The 23090-nt window shown below is 44.4% G+C and overlaps 1 protein-coding gene and 1 pseudogene across 17 annotated transcripts in view; both read right to left on the bottom strand.

The window, feature by feature from the left end:
- Arntl2 (aryl hydrocarbon receptor nuclear translocator-like 2) overlaps window positions 1-10279 on the bottom strand; it is a 38801-nt gene extending 28522 nt beyond the window's left edge. For 4 of the 17 annotated variants that reach the window (XM_006507048.3, XM_006507056.3, XM_006507052.3 and 1 more), the window contains exon 1: window positions 8859-8996. The gene's annotated coding sequence lies outside the window, so the exon portion shown is untranslated. Of the gene's footprint in view, window positions 1-1952; window positions 2074-8726; window positions 8832-8858; window positions 9019-10254 lie in introns of those variants that run through there. The other 13 variants (XR_003956203.1, XR_003956204.1, XM_006507060.4 and 10 more) reach the window with 9 other exon arrangements.
- Gm6266 (predicted gene 6266) lies at window positions 21695-22562 on the bottom strand (annotated as a pseudogene).

Here is a 23090-nt window from a genome sequence, read left to right as displayed (position 1 = left end):
AGAATCCAAAATAAATTCAAGACCACCCAGCCCCTTCCCCCTCTGAAGGGACTTTCCAAACTGTACTAGCAGGCCAAATGCAGAGCCAGATAAGGAAGCTGGCCGACTAAACAATGCTGAGAAAAACCATAAGGGCAGGCAGAGTGAGGGACTAGGCCAAAGGTCATCACCCCATGCAAACCAATCAATGCCTGAAAGGGTTACTTGATACACCAATTAAAATAAGCCAGCTAGCCTTGTTGCCTAAATCTACCCCTTACAAGGTATAAAAAGTGTGTTCTTTGTTTGTTTGGGGTCTCTCCTCTTGCCTGTGTGCTGGGGTGGGGTGGGGTAGGCAACGAGTTGGATAGTTTGAAAAAAAAAAAACTCTTGCGGTTTGCAGCAATCTCAGTCTCTGTGGTCTTTGTGAGTGAGGGTCTTTTGGTGAACTCCAACAACATAACACCAGGGGTGTAGCTCAGTGTGGAGCGCTTACCTAGCACACAGATTCCACCCTCGGTACCCCAAAAACCCACAACAAAACCAGACATAGGTTTTATATCATGGTAATACCCATCAATCAGTTAACACTGAAAAAGACAGACCAAGGTGCCTTAGGGAGGACGGGAACCAGCCACATCAGTTCCCGTGACTTTGAGAGGAATAAAAATTGTAAATTTTTGGAAGGCAATCTGGAACACAGTATCAAGGACCATGGGACACACTGTCCCTGAACCAGCATGCATCCCTTTGACTGACCCTGGAATACCAGAGATGCACACTAAAGACCCCAACAATTCATCCACAATGGCTAAGTGTGACATGCAAAACTCTAGCCCCAGCACTCAGGAGGGAGAGGCACGGGAGGGCAGGTTTGAAGCAAGGCTGGGCCACAGGAGGTCCCACTTGCCAATCATCTATGAGCTCAGATCCTCTAGCATCCTCAGATAAACCACAGGACCAAAGGAAAAGTCAGAATCAGGCTCTGTGCCTGTCAAAGTTCAGCTGTCACATCTTGGAGACAAGATCAGGTGGGGAGATGTAGAGGGCAGACCCTCACTTGGGCAGCGGCTTAGGTATTGATCGTCACAGAGGACATGGCTGGGAATCTCCCTCACTCATTTCATATCTTAGCGGTTTGGATCTTCTCTTCCTCCCGATCCACCACAGCACCAGCACAGTGTGCAAGCCTCTCATGAGCCAGTGAGATCAGAAACCCACCAGGGAGCTTCATGTGCAGAGTTGGTCAGCGCTTCCGAGGAGACCAAACCCGCCATCCTGCCCTGTGGCCTGTACAATGCCTGATTGTTTTGTTATGGGACGGGAACCTAACTGGTGGCTTCCTGGCAAATCTTCACGGAGACCTTTCTCAGCAACCTCAGTTGCGTTAGAGGCGGAACATTTTCCTTCCTGCGGTTCCCTACAAGCCTGGTTAGAGCACCACCTCAAGCTTTGTGTAACTCAGTCTTCCCTAAGCAGGCTTAGCAGACCCTGCATAGATCAGTTTGCCAGCCTTAGTCTCTCCTAAATCAACCCACAGGGGCTCACTGCCTCTGACGAGCCAGCCGAGAGGTGACTGGTTCCCACTGTTGGGATACCATCGGGCAAGGAAACGCTCCCAAGCAGACCTAATCCATCGAAGGGCCTGAGACATAGCTGAGGCTTCTTCCTAGAGAAAACACTGCTGGTGGACAGCTGCGGCAGAGACCCCCGGCCTGCCTGCTGACAGCCCACCCTGAGCTTCCAGACTGCTTTGTATTCTGACTCTCTGCTCCTCTGGCTGACACTCGAACCTGACAACACCATTCAGTTGTTAGGTGAGAGAATTCCGAATCCCTCAAAGCCACGAAGGCCAGCACCCCACTCCTCAGACACCAGCAGCGCACAGAAATGGCGGTGTTGGAAGGCTTATGCGCCTAAGTTCTCAGCTCCTTATCTACGCATCTGGACCACAGAATAAAACCCATTATTACCTGCTGCAGAGCCTGTGAGTTATAGAGCGGAAGGTGTTCTCAGAACTCACACAGAAAGAAGTAAACCACAGCTGAGGTCCATACACTGAAGGGAAGATGCAGGGGCAAGCGCCGGAGGTGGCTGTAAGGAAACCGAGGAACAAGAAACCACTCAGCCATGATGCAGACTATATAGCCAAAGTGACACAGCCCAGAGAATGTCTCTGATGATGACTTTCAGAAAATGCTGCCCCCCCCCCAATCCCAGAATAGACAAGAACAAGACAAAGCAGTTCTTCAGAACTTCAGAGCCTCCTCCAACCGGTTCCAGACCTGCTGGGCTCCACCAAGGCTGTGGCAGGGTTTTCCAAAGGGCCTGGGCAGCTCTCAGAGTTAAATGAGAGCCCCTCCTTCACTCACGCAAGACATCCAGCCCTACCAATACAGTTCCCTCAGGTTCTGAGCAAACAGAAGACAATATGCGGCCATTGAATAATTAACGTTAGTGGGTAGGCTCCAGTGGCCACCCAAGGAAGACAGCTCTGCCATGCTTCAGAGGCAGAAGAGAGACTCACCAGTGCTCAGAAATCATCTGCATGTCTTTTCAAAAAGTGTCAATTATTGTAGCAATATAAAGGAATCGAAAAAGAAAAAAAGGAAACCACCATCTAAGACAATATGAAGAGAGTGTGTGTGAGTGTGTGTATGTGTGTGTGCGTGTGTGTATGAGGTGTGTGTGTGTGAGTGTGCGTGTGTATGTGTGTGCTTGAGTGTGTGTGAGTGTATGTGTGTGTGCATGTGGGGGTGTGTGCATGTGTGTATGCAAGTGTGTGTGAATATGTGTGTGTGAGTGTGTGTGTTCGTGCATGGGTGTGTGTGCCTGTGGGTGTCAGTGTGTGTGTATGTGTTTGTGTGCATGTGTATGTGTGTGTGTGTGTGCATGTGTGTGCTGTGTATGTGTGAGCGTGTGCGCTGTTTTGGAGGAGGTTATTTTTGGTTTCCGTTTTCTTTTGCTTTGTTTTGAAACAAGAACTTGTGTTGTATTGAAACCTGACCTTGGCCATGAGCTTGAAATCCTCCTGCCTCAGCTTCCTGAGTCCTGCGACTGCAGGTGTGTGGTTGTAGGCTTATGTAACCAAACACAGCAAATAAATACTTTAAAAGCAATAAAATAACCCTATAATTTATACCCTTAATACCACTGTTACCTGACAATGATTCCCAGAATCTAAAATTGCTGTCAGCCTCTAGAGAAATCAGAAACAAGTCATTTCTAACTTTCTCTGAATAGCTTACCCTCACGGCATTTTAAATTCTGAGATGTGGATTTGATACCATTCCCCTCCATCAGCCATTTTGCTTCCTGTCACATGTCCCAGAGGTATCTGTGATGATTGTGTAATAGAAGCAATAAGGGCCAGATAGATGACCCAGGGCGCAAAAGCACCTGCCGCTCCAGCCTGAGACTCAAGTTTCATCCCTTGAACCATCAGTGGGCAGAGAAAATTGTCTCTCAAATGTTATCCTCTGACCTCCACAAGTCTGCCTCGGCATGCACACTCACATGTGCACACACACATGCACATGCACAAATAAGTAAACTAATTTTAAAAAATCTTTGAAGAAGTGACAAGCCAGGAGTGCTAATGCCTGGGTCTTGTCTCTCTTCAGTAAGTCAGTGTCATTGCCTAGGAAACCCATTAAAGAAGTGGTCGCTGGTTAGAGCTCAGTCCTGTGTGTCTCCATGGTAATGCAAGGACTGCTGGCCTCTGGCTGCCATGTAAACTCAGGCAGGAAGTTTAATTCTCCAATCAGGGAGCTGGTACACATTCAGAGAGTAAAAGCTGACCTGGGGGCTCACGTTTAATATTTCATCAGAGCATCCCCTGGGCCCTGACAATCTTCCATCCCATTAGACATCGATCTTTAGAGTATTCCATCAATGTCAGCTGCATCTAAGCACCTGTACTGCCAGATGTGGTGGTGAACGTCTGTAGACACAGTGTTCAGGAGGCTGGGTCAGGAGAATCTGAAGTTCAGGGTGAAGCTGGACTACATCATGAGTTCCAGGACAGCTCAAGAAATGTAGTGAGACCCTTTTGAATAAGAAGAAAAGGTGGGTGGGTGGATGGGTGGGGTCTGAGTCTTGTATATATGTGTTCAGGTACAATAGTGTGTTGGAGTCTCTGATGACATTGTCTCCTCTTGAGACAGTGTCTCTGGCCTGAAACTCACCAAGTCCACCAGGCTGGTTGGGGGAGCCCCTGGCATTCTCCTGTTTCTGCCTCCTCAGCACCTTTCATCAGGCCTGGCTTTCTCTCCTATGAGTTCTGGGAATCAAAATTCAGGTCCTCATGCTTTCAAGCCGTTTACTGGCCAAGCCTCTCCCCAGCGCCCAGATCTGTGTATCTCAGAAAGACACCAGAACTTGAACATTTCTCTGAGTGCAGCGGTACAGGGCACCTTACAGCCTCCAGCTAAAACTAGATGAAGACGACTCTGCTCATTAATACCACCCCCTCATTTGGAGCTTTTTTGTTTGTTTCCAGTTTGAGAAAGGATCTCTCTGGTAGCCCAGAGTCACCTCTGATACCACCATGTAACCTAGTTTAGACTCAAATTTGTAGTAATCCCCCTGCCTCCTGAAGGCTACGATCACAGATGCAATTATTTCACCGTACCCACCGCTCATAAGTAACCCACAAGTCACAGAGCCTCTGGTCCGCAACTGAGTTGATACGGGAACATGTTATCGCAGATGAGGGTTTCCAGGTGTTTTTCTCCCACATACTGACTGCCTTGGGCTGCTCCTGGACAAGCCTTCCCTCTACAGGTGCATTAGAAGTCAAGGCAGAGGGTCTCAGCTCTGCCCTACAGAGAAGGCTCTTGGAACACCATGCATTTTTTTTGCTCGGGTTTTGTTCTTTTCCTGGTGAGTGCACAGACCACAGAACCACACTGGGAAGCAGAAGCGATGGCGACCGTGAGCTAACATGGCCTGTGATGTGGACAGACAGAGAGGGTCAAGTACTTGCTTCCCAAAACGGTCACGGGGACAGACTAAACAGTTCTGAGCACACTTTTTGAAAGATGGATGTGAAGTAGTTTGAAAGTCATAAGCAGCTGCTTTTCCAGAAAATGAGAGAGGATGAAGAAAAGATGGGTGTGGAGGAGGCAGGGCTGCCCTTCCGGCCTGTAGTGAGAGGCAGTGCTCTTCTTCCCGGCCCTCTCCCGCAGTGGGCAGGTACAGCTTACTCTCTCCCATAGTGAGGAAAATGCTGTTACCAACAGGAACCAAAAAATAAAAGGTGCACGTGTGTTTCATTTTGGAAACATCTGTGCCTTTCAAGTGCACTTTCTAGGCTAACGTTTATATGGGGGTCCCCCAGACTTTGCAGGAGAAGTCCAACACCACACAGCAAGGCAACTTCAGCAAAGCTGGTCTTCCCTTCCCATGTTCTGCTCAAATCAATGAATACAAACAATACAATGAATCAACAATGCAAAAACACTCCAGTCACCAGCCATTTTCCATCTTTGTTCCTATTCTGTCCCCTGAAAGAGGTGCCTGTTGCTTCTCCGAGAGATACCCACCCACAGATGGTGAAATGTTCTCTCTTCATAAGCTAGTCAATGTCTCCCTTATTTTTTTTGGGGGGGGGCGGCTCATGCTCAGTGGTTGGCCTATTGTTTTTTGTTTTGTTTTGTTAGCACAATGCAACGTTGAAGCCCATTTCTGTTGCAGTTTGAATGTGAACCATCTCCCATGTTCTGGAAAGTTGCAAGATCAGAGGTGGAGCCTGGATGGAGCATTGGATCACTGGGGTGGTGCCTTGAGATTTTAAAGCCCAGCCATGCTTCCTGAATGTTCTCTGTTTCCTGTGGGCACAGGTGACCACTGGCCTCACGCTTCTGTTGCCATGCCTTCTCCACCATGGTAGCCTGTCTCCCCTCGAACTGTGAGCCAGAATGGACCTGTTTCTGAGTTGCTTCTATGACATATTCAGTTAGAGTATGGAGAAAGGTAATAAATGTAACCTCTCACCCAGACATGTACTGCTGCCGCTGCCTCTGACCAGAACCTGTCTATTTGCCAAGTCAACAGTGTGAACTTGATGGGTGCTTCGTGAATGAATCAGCCCTGTGCACACTTTAGCAAAGCCTCATTCATTTAAGAGCTACACTTTCTACTGGGCACTTACTCCAGAGATAGAATCAGAGGTGGAAGGGGTGGATAGGAAGCAACGCTGCCCTCCTAGGACCAGCATGCCGAAAGCGGAGCCATGAAACCAACACATGCAACTTGTGACAAGCAGACAGGGTGCTCCCAAGACAAAAACATCATAATTTGAAAATAGGAATCAGAAAGGGTTTCTGTGGTAAAGATGACATCCCCAGAGGTCAGGGAGGAAGCTGGAATGGTCCCCACAGTTTGTAATCATTGCCTGTTTAACTGCCCTGCCACCTGCAGTGTCTGAGAGCTTTAACACAATCTTATAAAGAAGGAAAATGGAGCTCAGAGAAGCTAAATAATTTGGCCAAAATCTCACAGCTAATAAACAATGGTTTTCTTAAACAGATCTCCACCATAAACAAATAGGAAAGAAAAGAGGCTGTGGCCCAGGACTCAAGTCTGGTAAGATTCCGCAGGCCTTGGGGTGGAGCCCAGTGGTAAGGCAGGAGCTTGGCATGCACAAGATCCTGCCTGGGCTTGATCTCCAGCAGCAGCAGCACCACACACACACACACACACACACACACACACACACACACACACACACACACACACCTGAAGATATCACCCAACATTGTGTGTCTTGCCTGTATGTATGCATATGTACCACATGTGTGCCTTCTAAGCTAACAGAGGCCAGAAGAAGGCATCAAACTGCCAGGATCTGGAGTTAGAGGCAGTTGTGAGCCACCATGTGGTTTCTGAGAACCAAACCCAAGCTCTTTGCAAGAACAGGCAGTGCTCTTAACCACCAATCCATCTCTCCAGCCCCTAAATATATATCTCAGTCTCACCTAATCCTAGAGATCCCATAAAGCAGATGCCCCCATTGTCCCCACTTTACAGAGAAGCTAGATCCTGAAAGCTGGGAGGAACAGGGGACAGATTGGCGAACACCAGGACAGGGAAGCAAACCTTCAGGGCAGGCAGATGGCTCAGCTTCCTTTGGGCCTTATAGGCAAACACTGAGTCCCTGATAATGTCGAGAGGGTTCTGGGCTGACTAATGAACTCGATCCCCACACCAGAGCAAGTCAGGGCCCAAGCCCATCCTGGATTAGCTTGTGTGATGCACTCCTGGAAGGAACTGCCTAGGACACACAGGCCAGGAACAACAGTTTATGCAAAGCAGATTGGGATGCCTTCTGAGTCAGGAGCATGAATTTAAGCCACCACCGTTGCAAAAAACGACAACTCAAAAGAGCTAGGTCCAATAACATCACAGAAGAGATGAGCAGCTGAGAAGGGGAGGAGGTGAGATGCTGTTAAAGAAGCTGCCCCTGCAGGCGATTCTGGCCAGTGTGTGGCTTTCTGGAAGGGTCCTCCCTCTAGCTCCAAGGGTTCTGGGACCGTCTTCCAAGAGGATGCTCAACTGCTGGGCAGGGCAGCAGGCTCAGCATCAGTGTCTAATCCATAAGCTGCTCTCATAAAATGGTAACTGAGCAGGCAGTTATGTTTGGCCCCACCTAGTGTGTGTGTGTGTGTGTGTGTGTGTGTGTGTGTGTGTGTGTGTGTGTGGCTACCTTCCAAACAGCCCAGAAGTTCTAAGGTTTTTGGTTTTTTTATTTTATTTTGTTTTGCTTATTAGTCCTTACAGTTGCAGAATGCAGAGACCTATGTAGTCATTACCCCCATCTTACAGGGAGGAAACTGAGGCACCCAGAAGAGAGTGAAGCAGAGCTTAGAGCAAGAAGGGACCTTCTTTTTAGCAAAATGGATTTGAGCACCATGCAGGCAGGGAGACCACAGGAACCCTTGAAAGGTCACAGGCAGAAATTTCCCCATCATTGATTAAAGTTACACCAGAAAGTTGAGACAAACCTGTAGCCAGCTCTTCAGATGCAAGTCCAGGTTAAGTTGGTGGTACAGCAAGTTACAGGCTAGCCAAAGGCTACACATCAATCAATCAATTAATCAATCAATCAACCAATCAACCAATCAATCAACCAATCAATCAAGCATCAATCTCAGTCAGCCAGCTAGTCTGTTAATCAAAATAACTGTGACCTTGACTTCCATGCCTGCTTTTATTTATTGGTGTGTTCTTTTCTTCCTGACTTCTGCCTGCCGTAAATAACAGCTTTTTATGATTATCCTCTGTGAAATAATGGTCACCATGTTCCCAGGGAGACACCTCCCAGTTTATCACTGAGAGCAACAGAAAGGACAGGTGAGGCAAAACTCCCAACTTGACTCACAAAATGAAAGGAGCAGAGATTACAGTACTAGCCTGGAGTCCTGGGTTCAAATACCCAGCCCCGGAAGATAAGAGGTTTGCTTCCCCATTCCCACCACAAGCCCAGAGAGACCGTGATAAGAGGGTGCTTGCGGGCGCCTCTGCACTCCCCAGGCCTGGACTTGGCCATTGGAACGCAGCACAACGAGGCCTCCAGCAGCACCCTGGATCCTGGTGCTTCTTCCAGAGAGGAGCAAACTGTAGAGTATGCAGACTCTGGATTGTACCCGCAGCTCGCCCACTGTAGGACGCAGCTGGGACTGGACCCCACACGCCGGACTGGGTCCCGGAGGTGATACAACTGCGCTGGGGCTGTGCGAACCTACCGCCTTGATCCACAGCCATCAGATGAGACCCTGGTGTAGACATGCGGGGACCCCTCCTCCAGCTTGTAATGGGGTACTGGCTTGCTGTTAAGGACGCCCGACACAGTTTCGGGGTCTCGACAAGCCACTCACCTGGAGCTGCAGCCCCGCGGCTCCCCGCATGCGGCCTGGGCGCACAGGGCTTGGGCACCGCAGGCCCGGCAGCCCTAGCCAGCCCGGGGAGGGACAAGGCACCCGCACGGGCGGAGCCTCAGCAGAGCCCCAAGCGCAGAGGCTGGCGGAGCAGCGTTGAGATCCGCCCTAAACCAAGAGGAACGCCCTCAGTGGCGCTGGAAAGGCAAGAGGAAAAGCAAGAGGTGGAGGACGGGGAGACCCTTCATGGTGCAAGAAAGACTGGTCTGTGGTCCTGACCCTTTTCTTTTTACAACCGCCCCAGGGACTCCTGTAACAGTTAGGCACATATGTAACCAAGACTCCTTGGAGCTCCGGAGCTCCCTTCATCCTACGGTCGCGAGGGGGATTCCTCAGTTACACTCACTCTGCCCACATAAATCAACAGGACTGAAATGCCAGGACTCGGCAGGAGTCACTGGATCTCCAAGGACTGGGTCGCACACTCTTTTTGTTAGGTCCAGAGGGCAAGAGGGTGTGGACCTTCTTAGTTAATACAGTGTGGCAAATGGGTTCCCAAGCTGCTGTTCCTATCACTCGCAAAAACCACTCAAAACCCCGAAAGCTAATAAGCTACAGCTCAGAAAGAGCTCACCGGCTCTGGTGCATAGTTCGGAGATCCACCCAGGTCGCCCGAAACTCTGGCTTTCTAGACAGACCGTTGTTCAGAGAGAGAGAGACCAAGCCTCGTGGACAGGAGCTTGATCGAAGTTCCACTCCAGCAGCGAGGCAGAGTTACCCTGTCCTGACTGCACAATGCTGCCCTTACCTCTGTCACCCAGCCATTCCCTCAGCCACCGCCAGAAATAAATGAACACCCACCCATTCGCTTCTGTTTTCTCAGTCGGGGAAAGTCTAAGAAATGAACACTGCAGAACCGGAGGAAATCTTGTATTGCAAGCAATGTAAGCTTATCAAATAAATAGCTTACAAATTAATGAGACTCAAACTATGGTTATTTTATTTGGCTTTGAAAATTACTGGGAGGTCACCCCTAATCTACTCTTCTAACTGCTGGCCTGGCTACCTCCCCAGGGGTGTACCCGGGATACTTGCTGTTTCTCCTGGCCACGTGCTTGTGGTCCATCTCCTCTCCCATCTCCTCTCATGGCAGCTTCCTTTCTCTTCCCGTTCTTCCACCTTCCCCTGTCTTTCCTCCTCCAACCGGGTGACTCCAAACCCACCTATCTCTAATCCCTCCAGTAAATGGCATAGATAAAAACTGATATTGCAATCTAGTATAATCAAACCAATCGACCAAACCTCAACAAAGTCTTTACTAACTACACATCTGACAGGATTATTATTTACACTACATCAAGAACCCAAAGAAAATGCCAAGAAAGAAAAAACTCACTTAAGGTGCTGGAGAGATGATGGCTCAGTGGTTAAGAACACTTGCTGCTCTTGCAGAGACTCAGGTTCTTTTCCAGTTCCAGGGCACCCGTCACTCCCTTCTGACCTCCAAGGGTCCTGTGGCATACATACATGCATGCAGGCAAAACATTCAAACATAAAGATACATCTTTTTTTAAAAAGCCCAGTCAATAAGTAGGCTAATGAAATAAATGGTCATTTCTCAAAACATGAAGTACAGACGGCCGGGAAACAGGAACACATGTTCATAAATGCAAATTCAAACTACTCTGAGATTTCATGTCAGTCAGAATGGCAGACATGGGCTCAGAAGGATTGGACAAAGGACACAGGACACAGTTCTGCTGAAAGCCTAACCAGTCTAGCGTCTATGGAACTCAGCATGGAGAAGCCTTAAAAACTGAAACATCATCTAAATGGCTCAGCTATCACCAAGCCAACTCATCCAGAGACGCTGAAGCATCCATGTGTGTCGTCGCTCTGATCATAGCTTAAGCTTTGTAACCAACACATTTCTGTCAACAGGTGAGCGTGTAAACGAGGTATGTACGCTCAAGGGACTTTTATTCAGCCACAATGAACAGAATTATGTCATTTCCAGGGGAACAGACCCGAGTGGATATAGCAATGAATTAACTCAGGCTCAGAAAAATATCGTGAGTCCTAGATTTTATGAAGCGTATATAGAAAATGAAACTGTCTGTAGGGACAAAGGAGACTGAAGGGATCGGTGAGAGAGCAATAGGGAGACTGTGGTCAAAGTAATTTATATACTTGGATGGCGATGTCCTTAGGAAACCCAGTACTATGTGCAATGAATACACTCCAATTAAAAAATAAAATAAAAAATGAGTACTTTGGCAGAAAGATAACAGAAAGATCATAGGTCAGGTATCCTCAAGAGTTCGCACCCTACACGGTGACCAATGAGCTTATGTGTGAATCACCAGAGGACGTCTCTTCCCTGAAATGATGACTCATTTCTCCCAAAGCCTGAAAACAAAGAGAAGAATGTAGTTCCCCCAGGAAAGCAGGAAGCTGTAGGCCCAAGCAGGGCCAGGTCCCTTGGGGCAACTGCTCTCCCTCTTGTACCCCTCCCCCACCCATCAATAGCATCCTCCTTGTGTTTCTTTGTGCCTGGAAGCTTTACTAGGTAAAGGGTTTGTTTGTTTATTTATTATTTATTTTAATTAGCTAGGCTACACTCTCGTTATCCTAGCATTTGGGAGGTAAGGGTAGAAGGACTGAGCAGTAGTCGAGATTATCCTTGGCTTCAAGTGCATTTGGAAGCCAGCCTGGGCTGAGACTGTCTCAAACAAACCCCAAGATGAGGGTGTAAGGAAGGCTAAGGACGTAGTTTGAGCTCCAGAGCCCCATGAACACATGATGGTGCACATATGCTATCCCAGCTCTGCAGAACTGAAAGCTAGATGCTCAGGAGCTCATGGCCGTCTTCAGCTGGACACTGAGTTCAAGGCTAGCCTGGGTTACAGGCGAGCCTGTCTTAAAGATAGAAAGGCACTTTCTTATTTCTAACCAGTAATTCTCTTACTTTCTCCTTGGAGAAATTTTGATAAAATGGATTTGCAACCCAACTCACAAGAGTTCTGGTCAACACCAGTCCCTTTGTAGCTCAGAGCCCAAGAATGGCTTTGTGTAACGGGAACCCTGACTCATTCCAAGTGGGCAGTAATTTTGTTTCACCGCTAAAGGTCCTGAAAGATCAGTTTTTGAGGCAGAGCCAGTGCTCTTTTGCCCACCTGGGAAGGAGCCTGCTTCACAACCATGATCGGAGCCTTTCCCAAGAGCTGGGCCAAGCAACAGCACAGCCAAGCCTAAGATATTTTCCAAAATTCATACAAATAACAAACATCCAACTTCAAGCTTTCAAGAGCATGGCAGCGAATTTATTAAACCACTTTTGCACCCAGCAGGCCATGCATGCGCTGCACCTGCCCAGGAGCTCACTGGATTTGTGAATGAAAGACACACATACGCCAGCTAAATTTGATTTGCCTTGACTATGGCTGGATATTTCTAAACCTCCCTGCGGCTAGCACACCCTCTGGCATTCCTGGCTTAACACCTTCTAAATCTATGTTTTATCTTTGCTGCCCTGTTACCTTCTGGGAAGCCTCCCCACCCTACACCCCACAGGGCCGCTTTCCCTTTCCACCTACATTGCTGGATGACTTCTCTCCTGCAGCTCTTAAATCTGATCCCTTCCCCTTGAGTTATGGCGATACTCTTCTTCCTCCCCTCCCTCTCTGTCCCTTGCCCGAAAAGTCTAAAAGTCTCTCCTCTGTCTTTCTGCCCAGCCACTGGCTATATGGCAATTCTTTATTATCAATTGAAGCCAGCTGGGGGCAGGTACCCTCAGGTCTGGAAGTGTGACTTTTGGAGCCAAATTAAGACAAAACATTAGAACCAATTCCCAACATCTCACCTTTTCTGTCTAATTTTTAAAAAGGCTCTTCACTGCTTACATACAAATTGAGCATGACTATAACAATTATGTAAATTACAAACTATGATATATAATTAACATCCAGTCCATCATATTTGTCAATTAGTTAAAATACTCTACTATTTATCCTGACTTAAAGAGTTTACAATTCTATTCTTGAATTATGTTTTGACTTTAACTTGTATTGCCACCTGTAAACCATCCTTTCTATATCACCTTCCTCAATGGCAAGCAACTTGAGTTTGATTATGAAACTATAATTAGCTTCAACCCAATCAGAAATCCAAAAACAAATTATTACCTGAATATATAGGAAGCACAAAACATCGCTTTCAAAACTTATTCAGCTGTTAGATACAGCTGACTACTTGGACAGTCCCCCATTCCTCAAAACATCGGAGCATCTGCCAGTAGACCACAACCTGGGTTTTAGCCTGGAAAGGCATTTTGGAAACCTGGAAGAGAAGAGGGGCTAGGTGGCAAGAGAAAAGAATGTAGCCAAGACAGTTACTCTGATCAAGGCTCAAATTTTATTGTTGCGACACTAGTTATGAAGGAAAGGGGAGGGGACCCGATTCCCGCCGAATAATCTCTGGTCCAGTAGAAAGGTGCACGTGTGTGGCTCCGCAGGTTCCAGCAGTGGGCGTGGCAGAACGAATGAGCAGGAAGCTCCACCCCTGAGCAAGCAGGTTTCAGGCTAGGGGAGGGGAGACTACATCTCCTCCCTTTTATTAACAAAATTTAAAAAAAGAAAAAGCTGGCCTGAGGGGGGAAAAATTATCTATGTTCAATAGTTCTGCCTGGAATCTAGGGCTAAAGAAAAAACTTGCTTTCATGGGATTCCTTAACTTTTCTTATGGTAAACTGTATAAGGCTAAGACTGTCCTTTCTTATCTTAGTGAACAACTAACTGAAAAGCCTGGAGCTGTAGGCTCTGACTTTATAATGCTAATTAGTACTTGGTAGGTAACTTTCTAGTTGAATTTTAAGTAGGGCGTTGGAACTCTGGCTAAGTTTGACTGAACAAATGTGAAATACACTATAATAACACTAAGTTGATATTTCTCCGCTTTTTTGGATGATAGGTGGGAAACAGGGAGAAGGAGTTCGACCGGCTCTTGTAGTACAAGGCCAATTGGCTTTTTTATTTGGGTGGGAGGCAGTGAAGGGCTTGCCCTTTCAATAGTACGTCTCCAATCTCTCTCTCCCCTATTGATTAAGTTAAATAAGGCAACGCTTAACTGAGGTGATCAAATGATTTTCTCATCCGTAGATGAGTGGGCTTTTAACCTTGGCTTGGGTGGACATGGACCCGATTTTTTCCGTGGGTATTGATAAGACCCACACATGTGGCTCTGGGTATCTTTTGGGGAGGCGAGGCAGAGCCGGAAAATATTTTTTATTTTTAACCAAAATATGATACCAACCTCTTTTAAACCGGGTTTATCTCACAGGAAACTCAGAAATGGTCAAGCCGGACCTTCCCTTGCAGTACCTCTGCACCAAGCGATGCCCATACTGAATTTGTACAATCACAAACCAGTATGCACAGTTCTGAGTGCTGTGCAGCTCCTAAAGGAGAATTATCAACCTCAGAATTAGCAAAGCCTAAGCAAGAATTATGTCGTTAGTAACACCACGATTTGTGGCTAAAATAGGAGCTGGAAGTCGTTTCTCCTTATCCCTGTTTTTTCCACAGCCTAAGGACACCTTGCAGTAACAGCAAGGGTGAAAAGCCAGAGGTCAGCTAAGGGACTAAGCCTGTCTATCAAAATAAAAACCAATCTTTATTAATATAGAAATATCTACTTTTTTAGCCCTCTTGGTAAACCTAATTTTTAACTCAGACTGAAAGCCACATGCTGGAAATGTCCTTGGAAAGGAGATAACAGCAGCCACCTGTGTGCTCTAGGGGCGCGGGGATGCACATCCGCTGGTCTGCCTCGAGAATGTTGATTTACCTGCTTGAAAGACAAAATCTTGAAAGACAGTGAGAAAGTAGGAAAGCAGAACTTCTTTCTGGGAAGTCTAGGTACTTTATTCAAATGCAAATTGTAAAGCTGAGGCTAGTCTCCAGCCTCCTGTCCGGAGCTGGCTCAGAGAGTAGCTTTTTTTGGAGCCTGAGTCCTCAAGCCGACTTTTAAGCAAAAGAGGAATTTTAGTCCTCAAGGTGATACTTTAGAAGATTTAGAATCTGTGTTTATCTAACAAATTAATTTATCTGGCAGCCACTGCGCTCTATCTTCATCTCGTGAAAAAACACAAACTGAGTCCTTACCCCAAATTAGAACTGGATCTGGACCCTTCTATTTGTTAGTCAGGGGGTCCTTTTATTTTACCAATGTATTAAGTGACCAATTGCTCTTTAATAGTTTTTTCCACTAGCTGTAAGGCCAGCAATCCTTTTGAGGTTAGGGATCTAGGGGAAGTGGGGGATGTGCTCTGAATTAACTTGTTAGGTAATTTAGAATATAGGAATTTCTAACATTGGACTGAATATTAGGACCAGTCTAAGATTGAGTTAGAATGGCTGGTCACACTGAAGAAAGGAGAAAAATCATTATGACTCTATTAAATGACTAATTTTACTAAGTCTGAATATACAGTCTCTAATGTACTATTGCCATAAAGTTAAAAGGCTAGAAGCTAGTCTAAACTGGAAAAATGACAAGTAAGGATGGATCTAAAACATGAATTTAATTTAGTTTTTTAGTCAATTTAATCAGGACATGAGTCAACTTACCTACCAGCTCGTCACACGAATTAATATGTTTTTGCAGCGTTTTGTGGAGAAAACCTGTTTTTCCCTTTTCTAATAAGGTAGTTGTTTTAGGATTAATCTATAAGCCAATAAGTAGATCCCTTTAAGATACTATAAAGCATTTATTAAACTCTTTGACATTAAAATATTAGATTTTGAAAATAAAGGTAAGACTTTAATAGTGTGCATGGGAATGCACTAAATAGTATGCACGGGGATACAATTTTTCTCTTTTTGTCTTTTAAGAAGTTAAAGTTTTAAAATTTTATAATACCTAAACTTTTGAATTAATAACTAGTTGACAAAATATTTTAAATACATGGCTGTAAAGGGGCAGTGACTAATTGCACTTTTAATCAATTTTCTTAAGGAGCAGTTGTAACTAGAAGGCTTGCAAAGTTATTAAGAGTCACATGAGCATAATTTATTTATTAACTAGAAATATGCATAAGCAATTGTAAATTTGAGAATTAATAGTATCTGAGGGATGAACAATTTAAGCAATTGCGAGTTTAGAGATATGGCATTGACTATTAATATACAAATTAAGGTTTGATTGTTTAGCATTTTAAAACACCATCTACAGCACACAACTAGATCATCTGTGCTGGAACAGGGAAAACTGTGTCTTAAGACTCCGCCCCACAGAAGCTAGTTGGGCCCACGTGGGCCAACGATTGGCTGGGAGGATGAGAAAAATGACTTTACAATAATGTTTTCTTTTTGGCCAAAGAATTGTTTTGGGCACAACCAATTTTTAATTACCAATTAATAACAATTATAAAAGCTTTATTTTTTGTAGAAACTTTTGTAGTAAACTAAAACCCTAAGTAATAAAAGGATATTGTCTCTGAATCTTTTGGGTGAGAGCAAGGATTTAAGGTAAACTTTAAGAAGCATTAGTTAATAAAATACTTTTCACTTAGGAAACAATATACACTGAAAGATTAAAACTCTTGGCTTCTTGTATAGAAGCAGAAACAATAAGATTTTTTTTTACATAATGTAAAGTTACATTAGCCATACCTAGAGGCAAAATTTTCTAGTGATTACAGTTCACTAGAAGCAAAACTCTTTGAATTTAAGCATTATTTTAAACATCTGAATAGATCTGCAACATTGTTAAAAAGAATTTCTCTTGAACACAGGGAAAAATCTTTCTCAGGCACTGTTTGCAAAACAAAAGAAAGGCCACAAGCCGCTCTGGGGCTGCCCAGAGCCCTGCATTGACTCAAACGTAAAATACTTTTTAATCTGAGCATCCTGGCCCTCCTGTAATAAGGACCGATTCTAGAGAAACAATATAACTGTCTACGCCTCTAAATTATGATACTCTTTCTTAAGATGACTTACAGTTAAAACGTTCTTCACAACTTTAGTGTTGTGAAAAAATTGCCCGTACTGCAGTTTCCTGCCAGGCAGCAACTATAACGAAACTGTTTGTCTAATCTATTCACAAAGACAAACATAACTAGATAACTCTGTCACAGTTTTGTATGAAGTGAGCTGTATGAGCGCTCTCATAAGATGATTACTCTTGTAATTATCTTAATTACAGTATACAGGTGAATTAAAGATCTTAAATTTGAAATCAAACTGCAAGCTGCAGTCAATGGAACAATAGCAGTTTTAACCATAATTTTTAAGTTTTTTGTGCAAGGTTAGGATAATACCTGTAACCTTGGGAAAGCAAAACCCAAGTTTAAAACAATTTATTATCTTTAAAATCAATATTAGAAGCATTACTATCATATTACGAAGTTTGGATGTCAATTAATACCTATGAATACCTATTAAAGCAAGCTTTAATGCTTTAATAAAGAGACATTGCTTTAAATCTTATTTTAAATTTTACTATTTAGGATACGAACCACATTAATTATTACCTAAACTAGAAATATCTTTAGAGACCCAGCCTCTTGGGCTGCCTTATGCCATGTGTCGGAAGGACTCTAAACTTGAGTTATCAAATTTAACACTAACCATCTGTAGCAATGTAACAATTATTAATCTTAACCAACAACTTATGAGCTGATTGTGAAAACACTCAGAGCACATTACCAATAAAAAAGAACCAAATGAAGCAGTTACATTTAGACCAATCAGAGAATAATAATTTTTGTAGCTACAACCATAAAAATAAAAAACACTTTACCATTGTCAAACACATTAATCATGAACCATTTATTAGCTTTTTTACTCTGAAACTTAAGAGGCTGTGCACTCGCCTTTATTTCCTAAAAGGAACAGTTTTTCCAGCAGGGGCCCTCCCGCCACGTGTCTGATTTCTGGATGAAACACGTGGCAGCTCTCGGCTTTGCAGATAAAGTTTTTTATACCATCTTTATTATCCAACACAAAACATAGAACATTCATTCATACAGACTGGACACGAACATACATGAATTGAACACAAGAACAGATTGGTGCACCGGACATTAGACAAGACACAAAAGGGAACAGAGTACTCCTGCTATAAGGCCCAGAGAGATATTTCTCTCTGCTTTTTGGGACATTTTCCTCCCTTATGATGCATCTTTTATTAACTGGGGCAATCCGCCTATTCCTTTTAATAAACCCTTTCTTTTCTCACACCTCATGTAGCTTCGGAGAGCTCCGGCCTACCGCCTGATACCCAGCTCCTCACTGCTGAACCTAAGTGAACCAGCGCTCGGGTTTAACGCTGTCTCAGCTTAGCCCATACCTTCTCCGGTATGAATTTCCCTTATCCTTTATTTTATGGAGCTCCGAACCAGCAGCGTCTCTTCCAAAAATCCTTTGCCGTTTCTCAGCCCCACGTTGGGCGCCAATTGTTGTGTCCGGCCAGCAGACCACAACCTGGGTTCTAGCCTGGAAAGGCATTTTGGAAACCTGGAAGAGAAGAGGGGCTAGGTGGCAAGAGAAAAGAATGTAGCCAAGACAGTTACTCTGATCAAGGCTCAAATTTTATTGTTGCGACGACACTAGTTATGAAGGAAAGGGGAGGGGACCCGATTCCCGCCGAATAATCTCTGGTCCAGTAGAAAGGTGCACGTGTGTGGCTCCGCAGGTTCCAGCAGTGGGCGTGGCAGAACGAATGAGCAGGAAGCTCCACCCCTGAGCAAGCAGGTTTCAGGCTAGGGGAGGGGAGACTACACCATCCTTTCTATATCACCTTCCTCAATGGCAAGCAACTTGAGTTTGATTATGAAACTATAATTAGCTTCAACCCAATCAGAAATCCAAAAACAAATTATTACCTGAATATATAGGAAGCACAAAACATCGCTTTCAAAACTTATTCAGCTGTTAGATACAGCTGACTACTTGGACAGTCCCCCATTCCTCAAAACATCGGAGCATCTGTCTTCAGCCTTCTGGCCCAGAACCATCTTGAAATGAAGCAGGGATTATGAAAGACTTGTTTACTCTGTCTTGGCAGAGCTGTCAACTATCCTGCATTGTGTACAGTATTTTTTGACTGTAGATGGATAGGGTAATTTTTGTCCAGTGGATATCCTGCCATGCTTGGAGCAACTCCATGTGGAGATTTTAATGCTAGTTTCTTCTTTGAACCAAGAAGTGGGGACTGTCAGGAGCAGAAATGTCTGTAGTCAAATGATCTTTAATAATGAATTAATATTAAATGTCATATTCTGTGGATTCCTGATGTTTTTTGAGACTGTCTGCCTATATAACATATATCTGAACTGTTGACTATTCTTAGCTATTTCTATTTGAATATTGTAGAAAGCACCTTAATATAATTAGATCAGAATCTAATGTAACCATGAGTTTACTATTTGGTCCTTAATTTGCCTTACTTAATCATCCTAAAGAGTTTGTAATAGCAGTTATTAGAAGGACTGGGTCTAAGCCTTGTATTCTTAAATGAGTTGCATAGGCACAATGTCTATCTAAGAGTAACAATATTAATTTCAAATTTTGTATTAATATAAGAAATTAATTTATTAATTCTATATCAATATATAAATTCTGTACCAATGTAAGAAATTATAAATTTATAATTTTTCATCAATTATAAAGATTTCTACCAATGTAAGATTATGGCTATATAGTGCTTTGCTCAAGAATAAATTTAGTAATCCATCCCATCTATTTTCTCTCTGTTCAAAATTATGACCATTCCCAAATTATCCCTTAAAATGACAATCTATCTATAATTTGTAAAAATAACCATAACCAGACACCCACACCTAAGGGATCCGGATGACTGCCCTCCACAACTTCTCCCTGCTAAATAGGGGTGATGAGAAATTCTTTAAAGGGGTGGGGAGGGATAGGAAAATTAGAAAATTGGCTTAGACTTAAGAAAGCCAGCTTTAGCATCTGTTAACCAGTCTCTGTATGCTTAGAAGGCTCAGGGTTTGACTGAAGTTCTGACTGGATCCATCTGAAAAGTTAGATGAAACGAGGCCATCTGGAATCGTCAGTTATTCCTGAAGCTGTTTTGGAAGCATGTCTTTGGAAAAAGCTTCAGGAGGTAGGGGGTTTGGAACTGCAGGTCAGTTCAGCATCTCTGAGGATGAGTCTTGTCAAAGCTGTACATTCTGTAACATATGAATTTTACAACCAAAATATTAGTACTATTAAATATTCATATGGATTGTGCAAGATGCACAGATGAGTTAAGGATGAATTTTTGCTCCTTGTTTGAGTAGGTGAAAGACAACTGACTTTTCATGAGTTAATCTGATCAGTAACTAATTACAATAAATCTTCATTCATGCCATATGAAGGAGGGCACAAAGAATCTTAAGGGTTCCATAATCAACAAGATTTATTGTCTAAATTTAGCTGAAGTTTTGGCTAGAGATATTTTTATGTCTAAGCTAGTTACTGGGCTGTTTCCTTATCCAGGAATCAGCAGATCAAGTTACCTGTGCTGTTTGATTTTCTCAAATTTTCTTTTCTGTCTGTGGCTAAGATCTTCAGGGGGTCTTCCCCTATCATATCTGATACATATTACTTTGGAAGGGGTCCAAAGCTTTTTCTCCTTTCCTGTCAACACAGAGTCTCTCTCCCAAAATAGCATGACCTTGGTCCAGTAGCCAGAAATCATTAAAGGTATAGAATTTAGTAGCTCAACCTCTCTCCCAGAGGGTTTTTAATATCTTAAATACTATTGAGCTTATAATGATCTTCATTTTGATAGTTAAAACAAAGCAATTAAAACAATCTAAACAAATATTATCTGTTGGGATAATGTTCTTCCACTATCTCCTGTTTTGTTCTTACACAATTAATTTTTAATAGTGAGATCAAGGCCTAAATTTCTACTGTCTGAGATAGATTAGGTTCCCTATCACCTGCTTTTCAACGTCTAATTTAAGATCAAAAGTCTCAAACATTTATTTATGTAAGTATACTTAAATCCTCCCTTCTACAGAGATTACTATCTCTCTTTTTTTTTTTTTTTTTTTGAGACAGGGTTTCTCTGTGTAGCCCTGGCTGTCCTGGAACTCACTCTGTAGACCAGGCTGGCCTCGAACTCAGAAATCTGTCTGCCTCTGCCTCCCAAGTGCTGGGATTAAAGGCATGTGCCACCATTACTATCTCTAGTAATTACTAGAGATTACTATCTCTATAGGTACAAGTGCCCCATTCTCTTTATGTAACTTGTGTAGCTGCCTGTGGCCACACTAACTGGGTTCCTGAGTGGGAGGCCAGAGCTGTATGGGAGAGAACCCCGAGAGAAGAGACCAAGACAGATTTCTGATCAAGGCCCAATGTTTACTAAGAGTCTGTGCTTATAAAGCCCATCCCCTGCCACACCAGGCTTCTTGATGCTTTGTTGCTAAGTTGTTAGCACTAGTCTGTCAGAGCTGTTAGCATTAGGTCGCCAAGTCCACAGGTTGTCAGCTATCTCAGGAATATCCCAGGAAGACAGGTTCAGCCTCTCAGCGGTAGCAACTGTCTTGGAGAAGAGCAGTGGCAGGTGCCATCTAGGTCGAAGGCTCCACCCCAGGTGGTCTCATTCTCAGTGGCAGCAAGGTCTGAATCAGCCTGCTTCAAGGCTGGGGGAGGCTACAAACTTGAATTAACATAAGTTTCTATTACTTGTCTAAGTGTATTCTACTTACCTTCGACTTCTGACTTACAATTTAAGATCAAAAGCCTCAAAGTATTCTTTATGCCATGTATATTTAAGAACATTTAAGCAATTACCATTATATTCCCTTTTTTTTTTTTAGCAGACTTAATTCGTTTATTTTTCTTGTATAAAAACCCTTATGTGGTAGCCACAGCTGGAGCCTGGGTCCCCTGAACAGAGACTCTGGTGTGGGTTTTCACAAGATGATCAGTGAATTCCTGATAAGGAGACTTGGTGAAGACAGTCTCTTTCCAGAGGTCGGGGGTCAGGTAGCTGTAAGTATTGGAGATGGCATCAAAGGTGGCCTTGACAAAGTTGCCCAGGGTGGCATTGCAGCCTCTGGCTGAAGTGTAGCAGTCATCTATACCGGCCATCATCAGGAGCTTCTTGGGCACAGGAGCAGAGACAATGCCAGTGCCTCTGGGGGCAGGGATGAGACGCACCAGCACAGAGCCACGGCGGCCTGTCACCTTGCATGGAACAGTGTGGGGCTTGCCAATCTTGTTCCCCCAGTAGCCTCTCCGCACATGGACGATGGAAAGCTTGGCCAAGATGATGGCCCCTCGGATGGCAGTGGCAACCTCCTTGGAGCACTTAACACCAAGACCACTGTAGTCCCCAATAGCGATGAAAGCCTTGAACCTGGTCCGCTGACCAGCCCGAGTCTGCTTCTGCACTGGCATGATTTTCAGAACCTATCCTTTAGGGACGCTCCCAGGAAGAAGTCAATGATCTCAGACCCCTTAATGGGCAGGGAGAACAGGTAGATCTCCTCCAAGGACTTGATCTTCATGTCCTTAACCAGGCGGCCCAGCTTGGTGACGGGGATCCACTCCTTGTCTTCAGCTTTACCTCCACGAGCCCCACGACCTCGACCACGGCCACGGCCTCCTAATTCTGGGCCCCCGGGTCCTCCCGCTGCACCGGCGGCGTCATCTGCCATTTGGTGTTTTCCTGAAGAAGAAGCTATATTCCCTTTTATCCTTAAAAACAAATCAAATTAGATTTGTCTCTAGCCTTTGATTAGCAGGCAGTGTCTGACTCTCTCTGCCTCTGAGCAGCCAGCCTCTTTCTTTGCATAGCAAGGAATCCCAGAGCCTCTGAGCCCAAACTCTTTGTATCATTCTGTGGGGAGAAATCCCCATGAGGCTTGGGCAAAATATGTAGCCTGCTAAAAAGCCAATTCTCTCCAAATCCTAATCTTATATCACGGTGTGTATGTATTTCATTTGGGAGTCTCCAATTAATTTTAAAAAGTGAGCTCTTGCCTACCACTAACAAGCACTGCACCTGCCCAAGAGCTCTCTGGATTTGCGAATGAAAGACACACATATGCCAGCTAATTTTGATATGCCTTGACTAGTTCAATGGCTGGACATTTCTAAATCTCCCTACAGCTAGCATCCTGTATTACTGGCTTAATATCGTATAAACCTGTTTTATCTTTGCTGCCCTGTTACCTTCTGGGAAGCCCCCCCACCCCCCACCCCAGTG

The sequence above is a fragment of the Mus musculus genome, chromosome 6 (assembly GCF_000001635.26).
Source record: "Mus musculus strain C57BL/6J chromosome 6, GRCm38.p6 C57BL/6J".
NCBI lineage: Eukaryota > Metazoa > Chordata > Mammalia > Rodentia > Muridae > Mus > Mus musculus.
The sequence above is the reverse complement of the archived record's forward strand: the minus strand, read 5'-3'. Positions and strand labels throughout refer to the sequence as shown.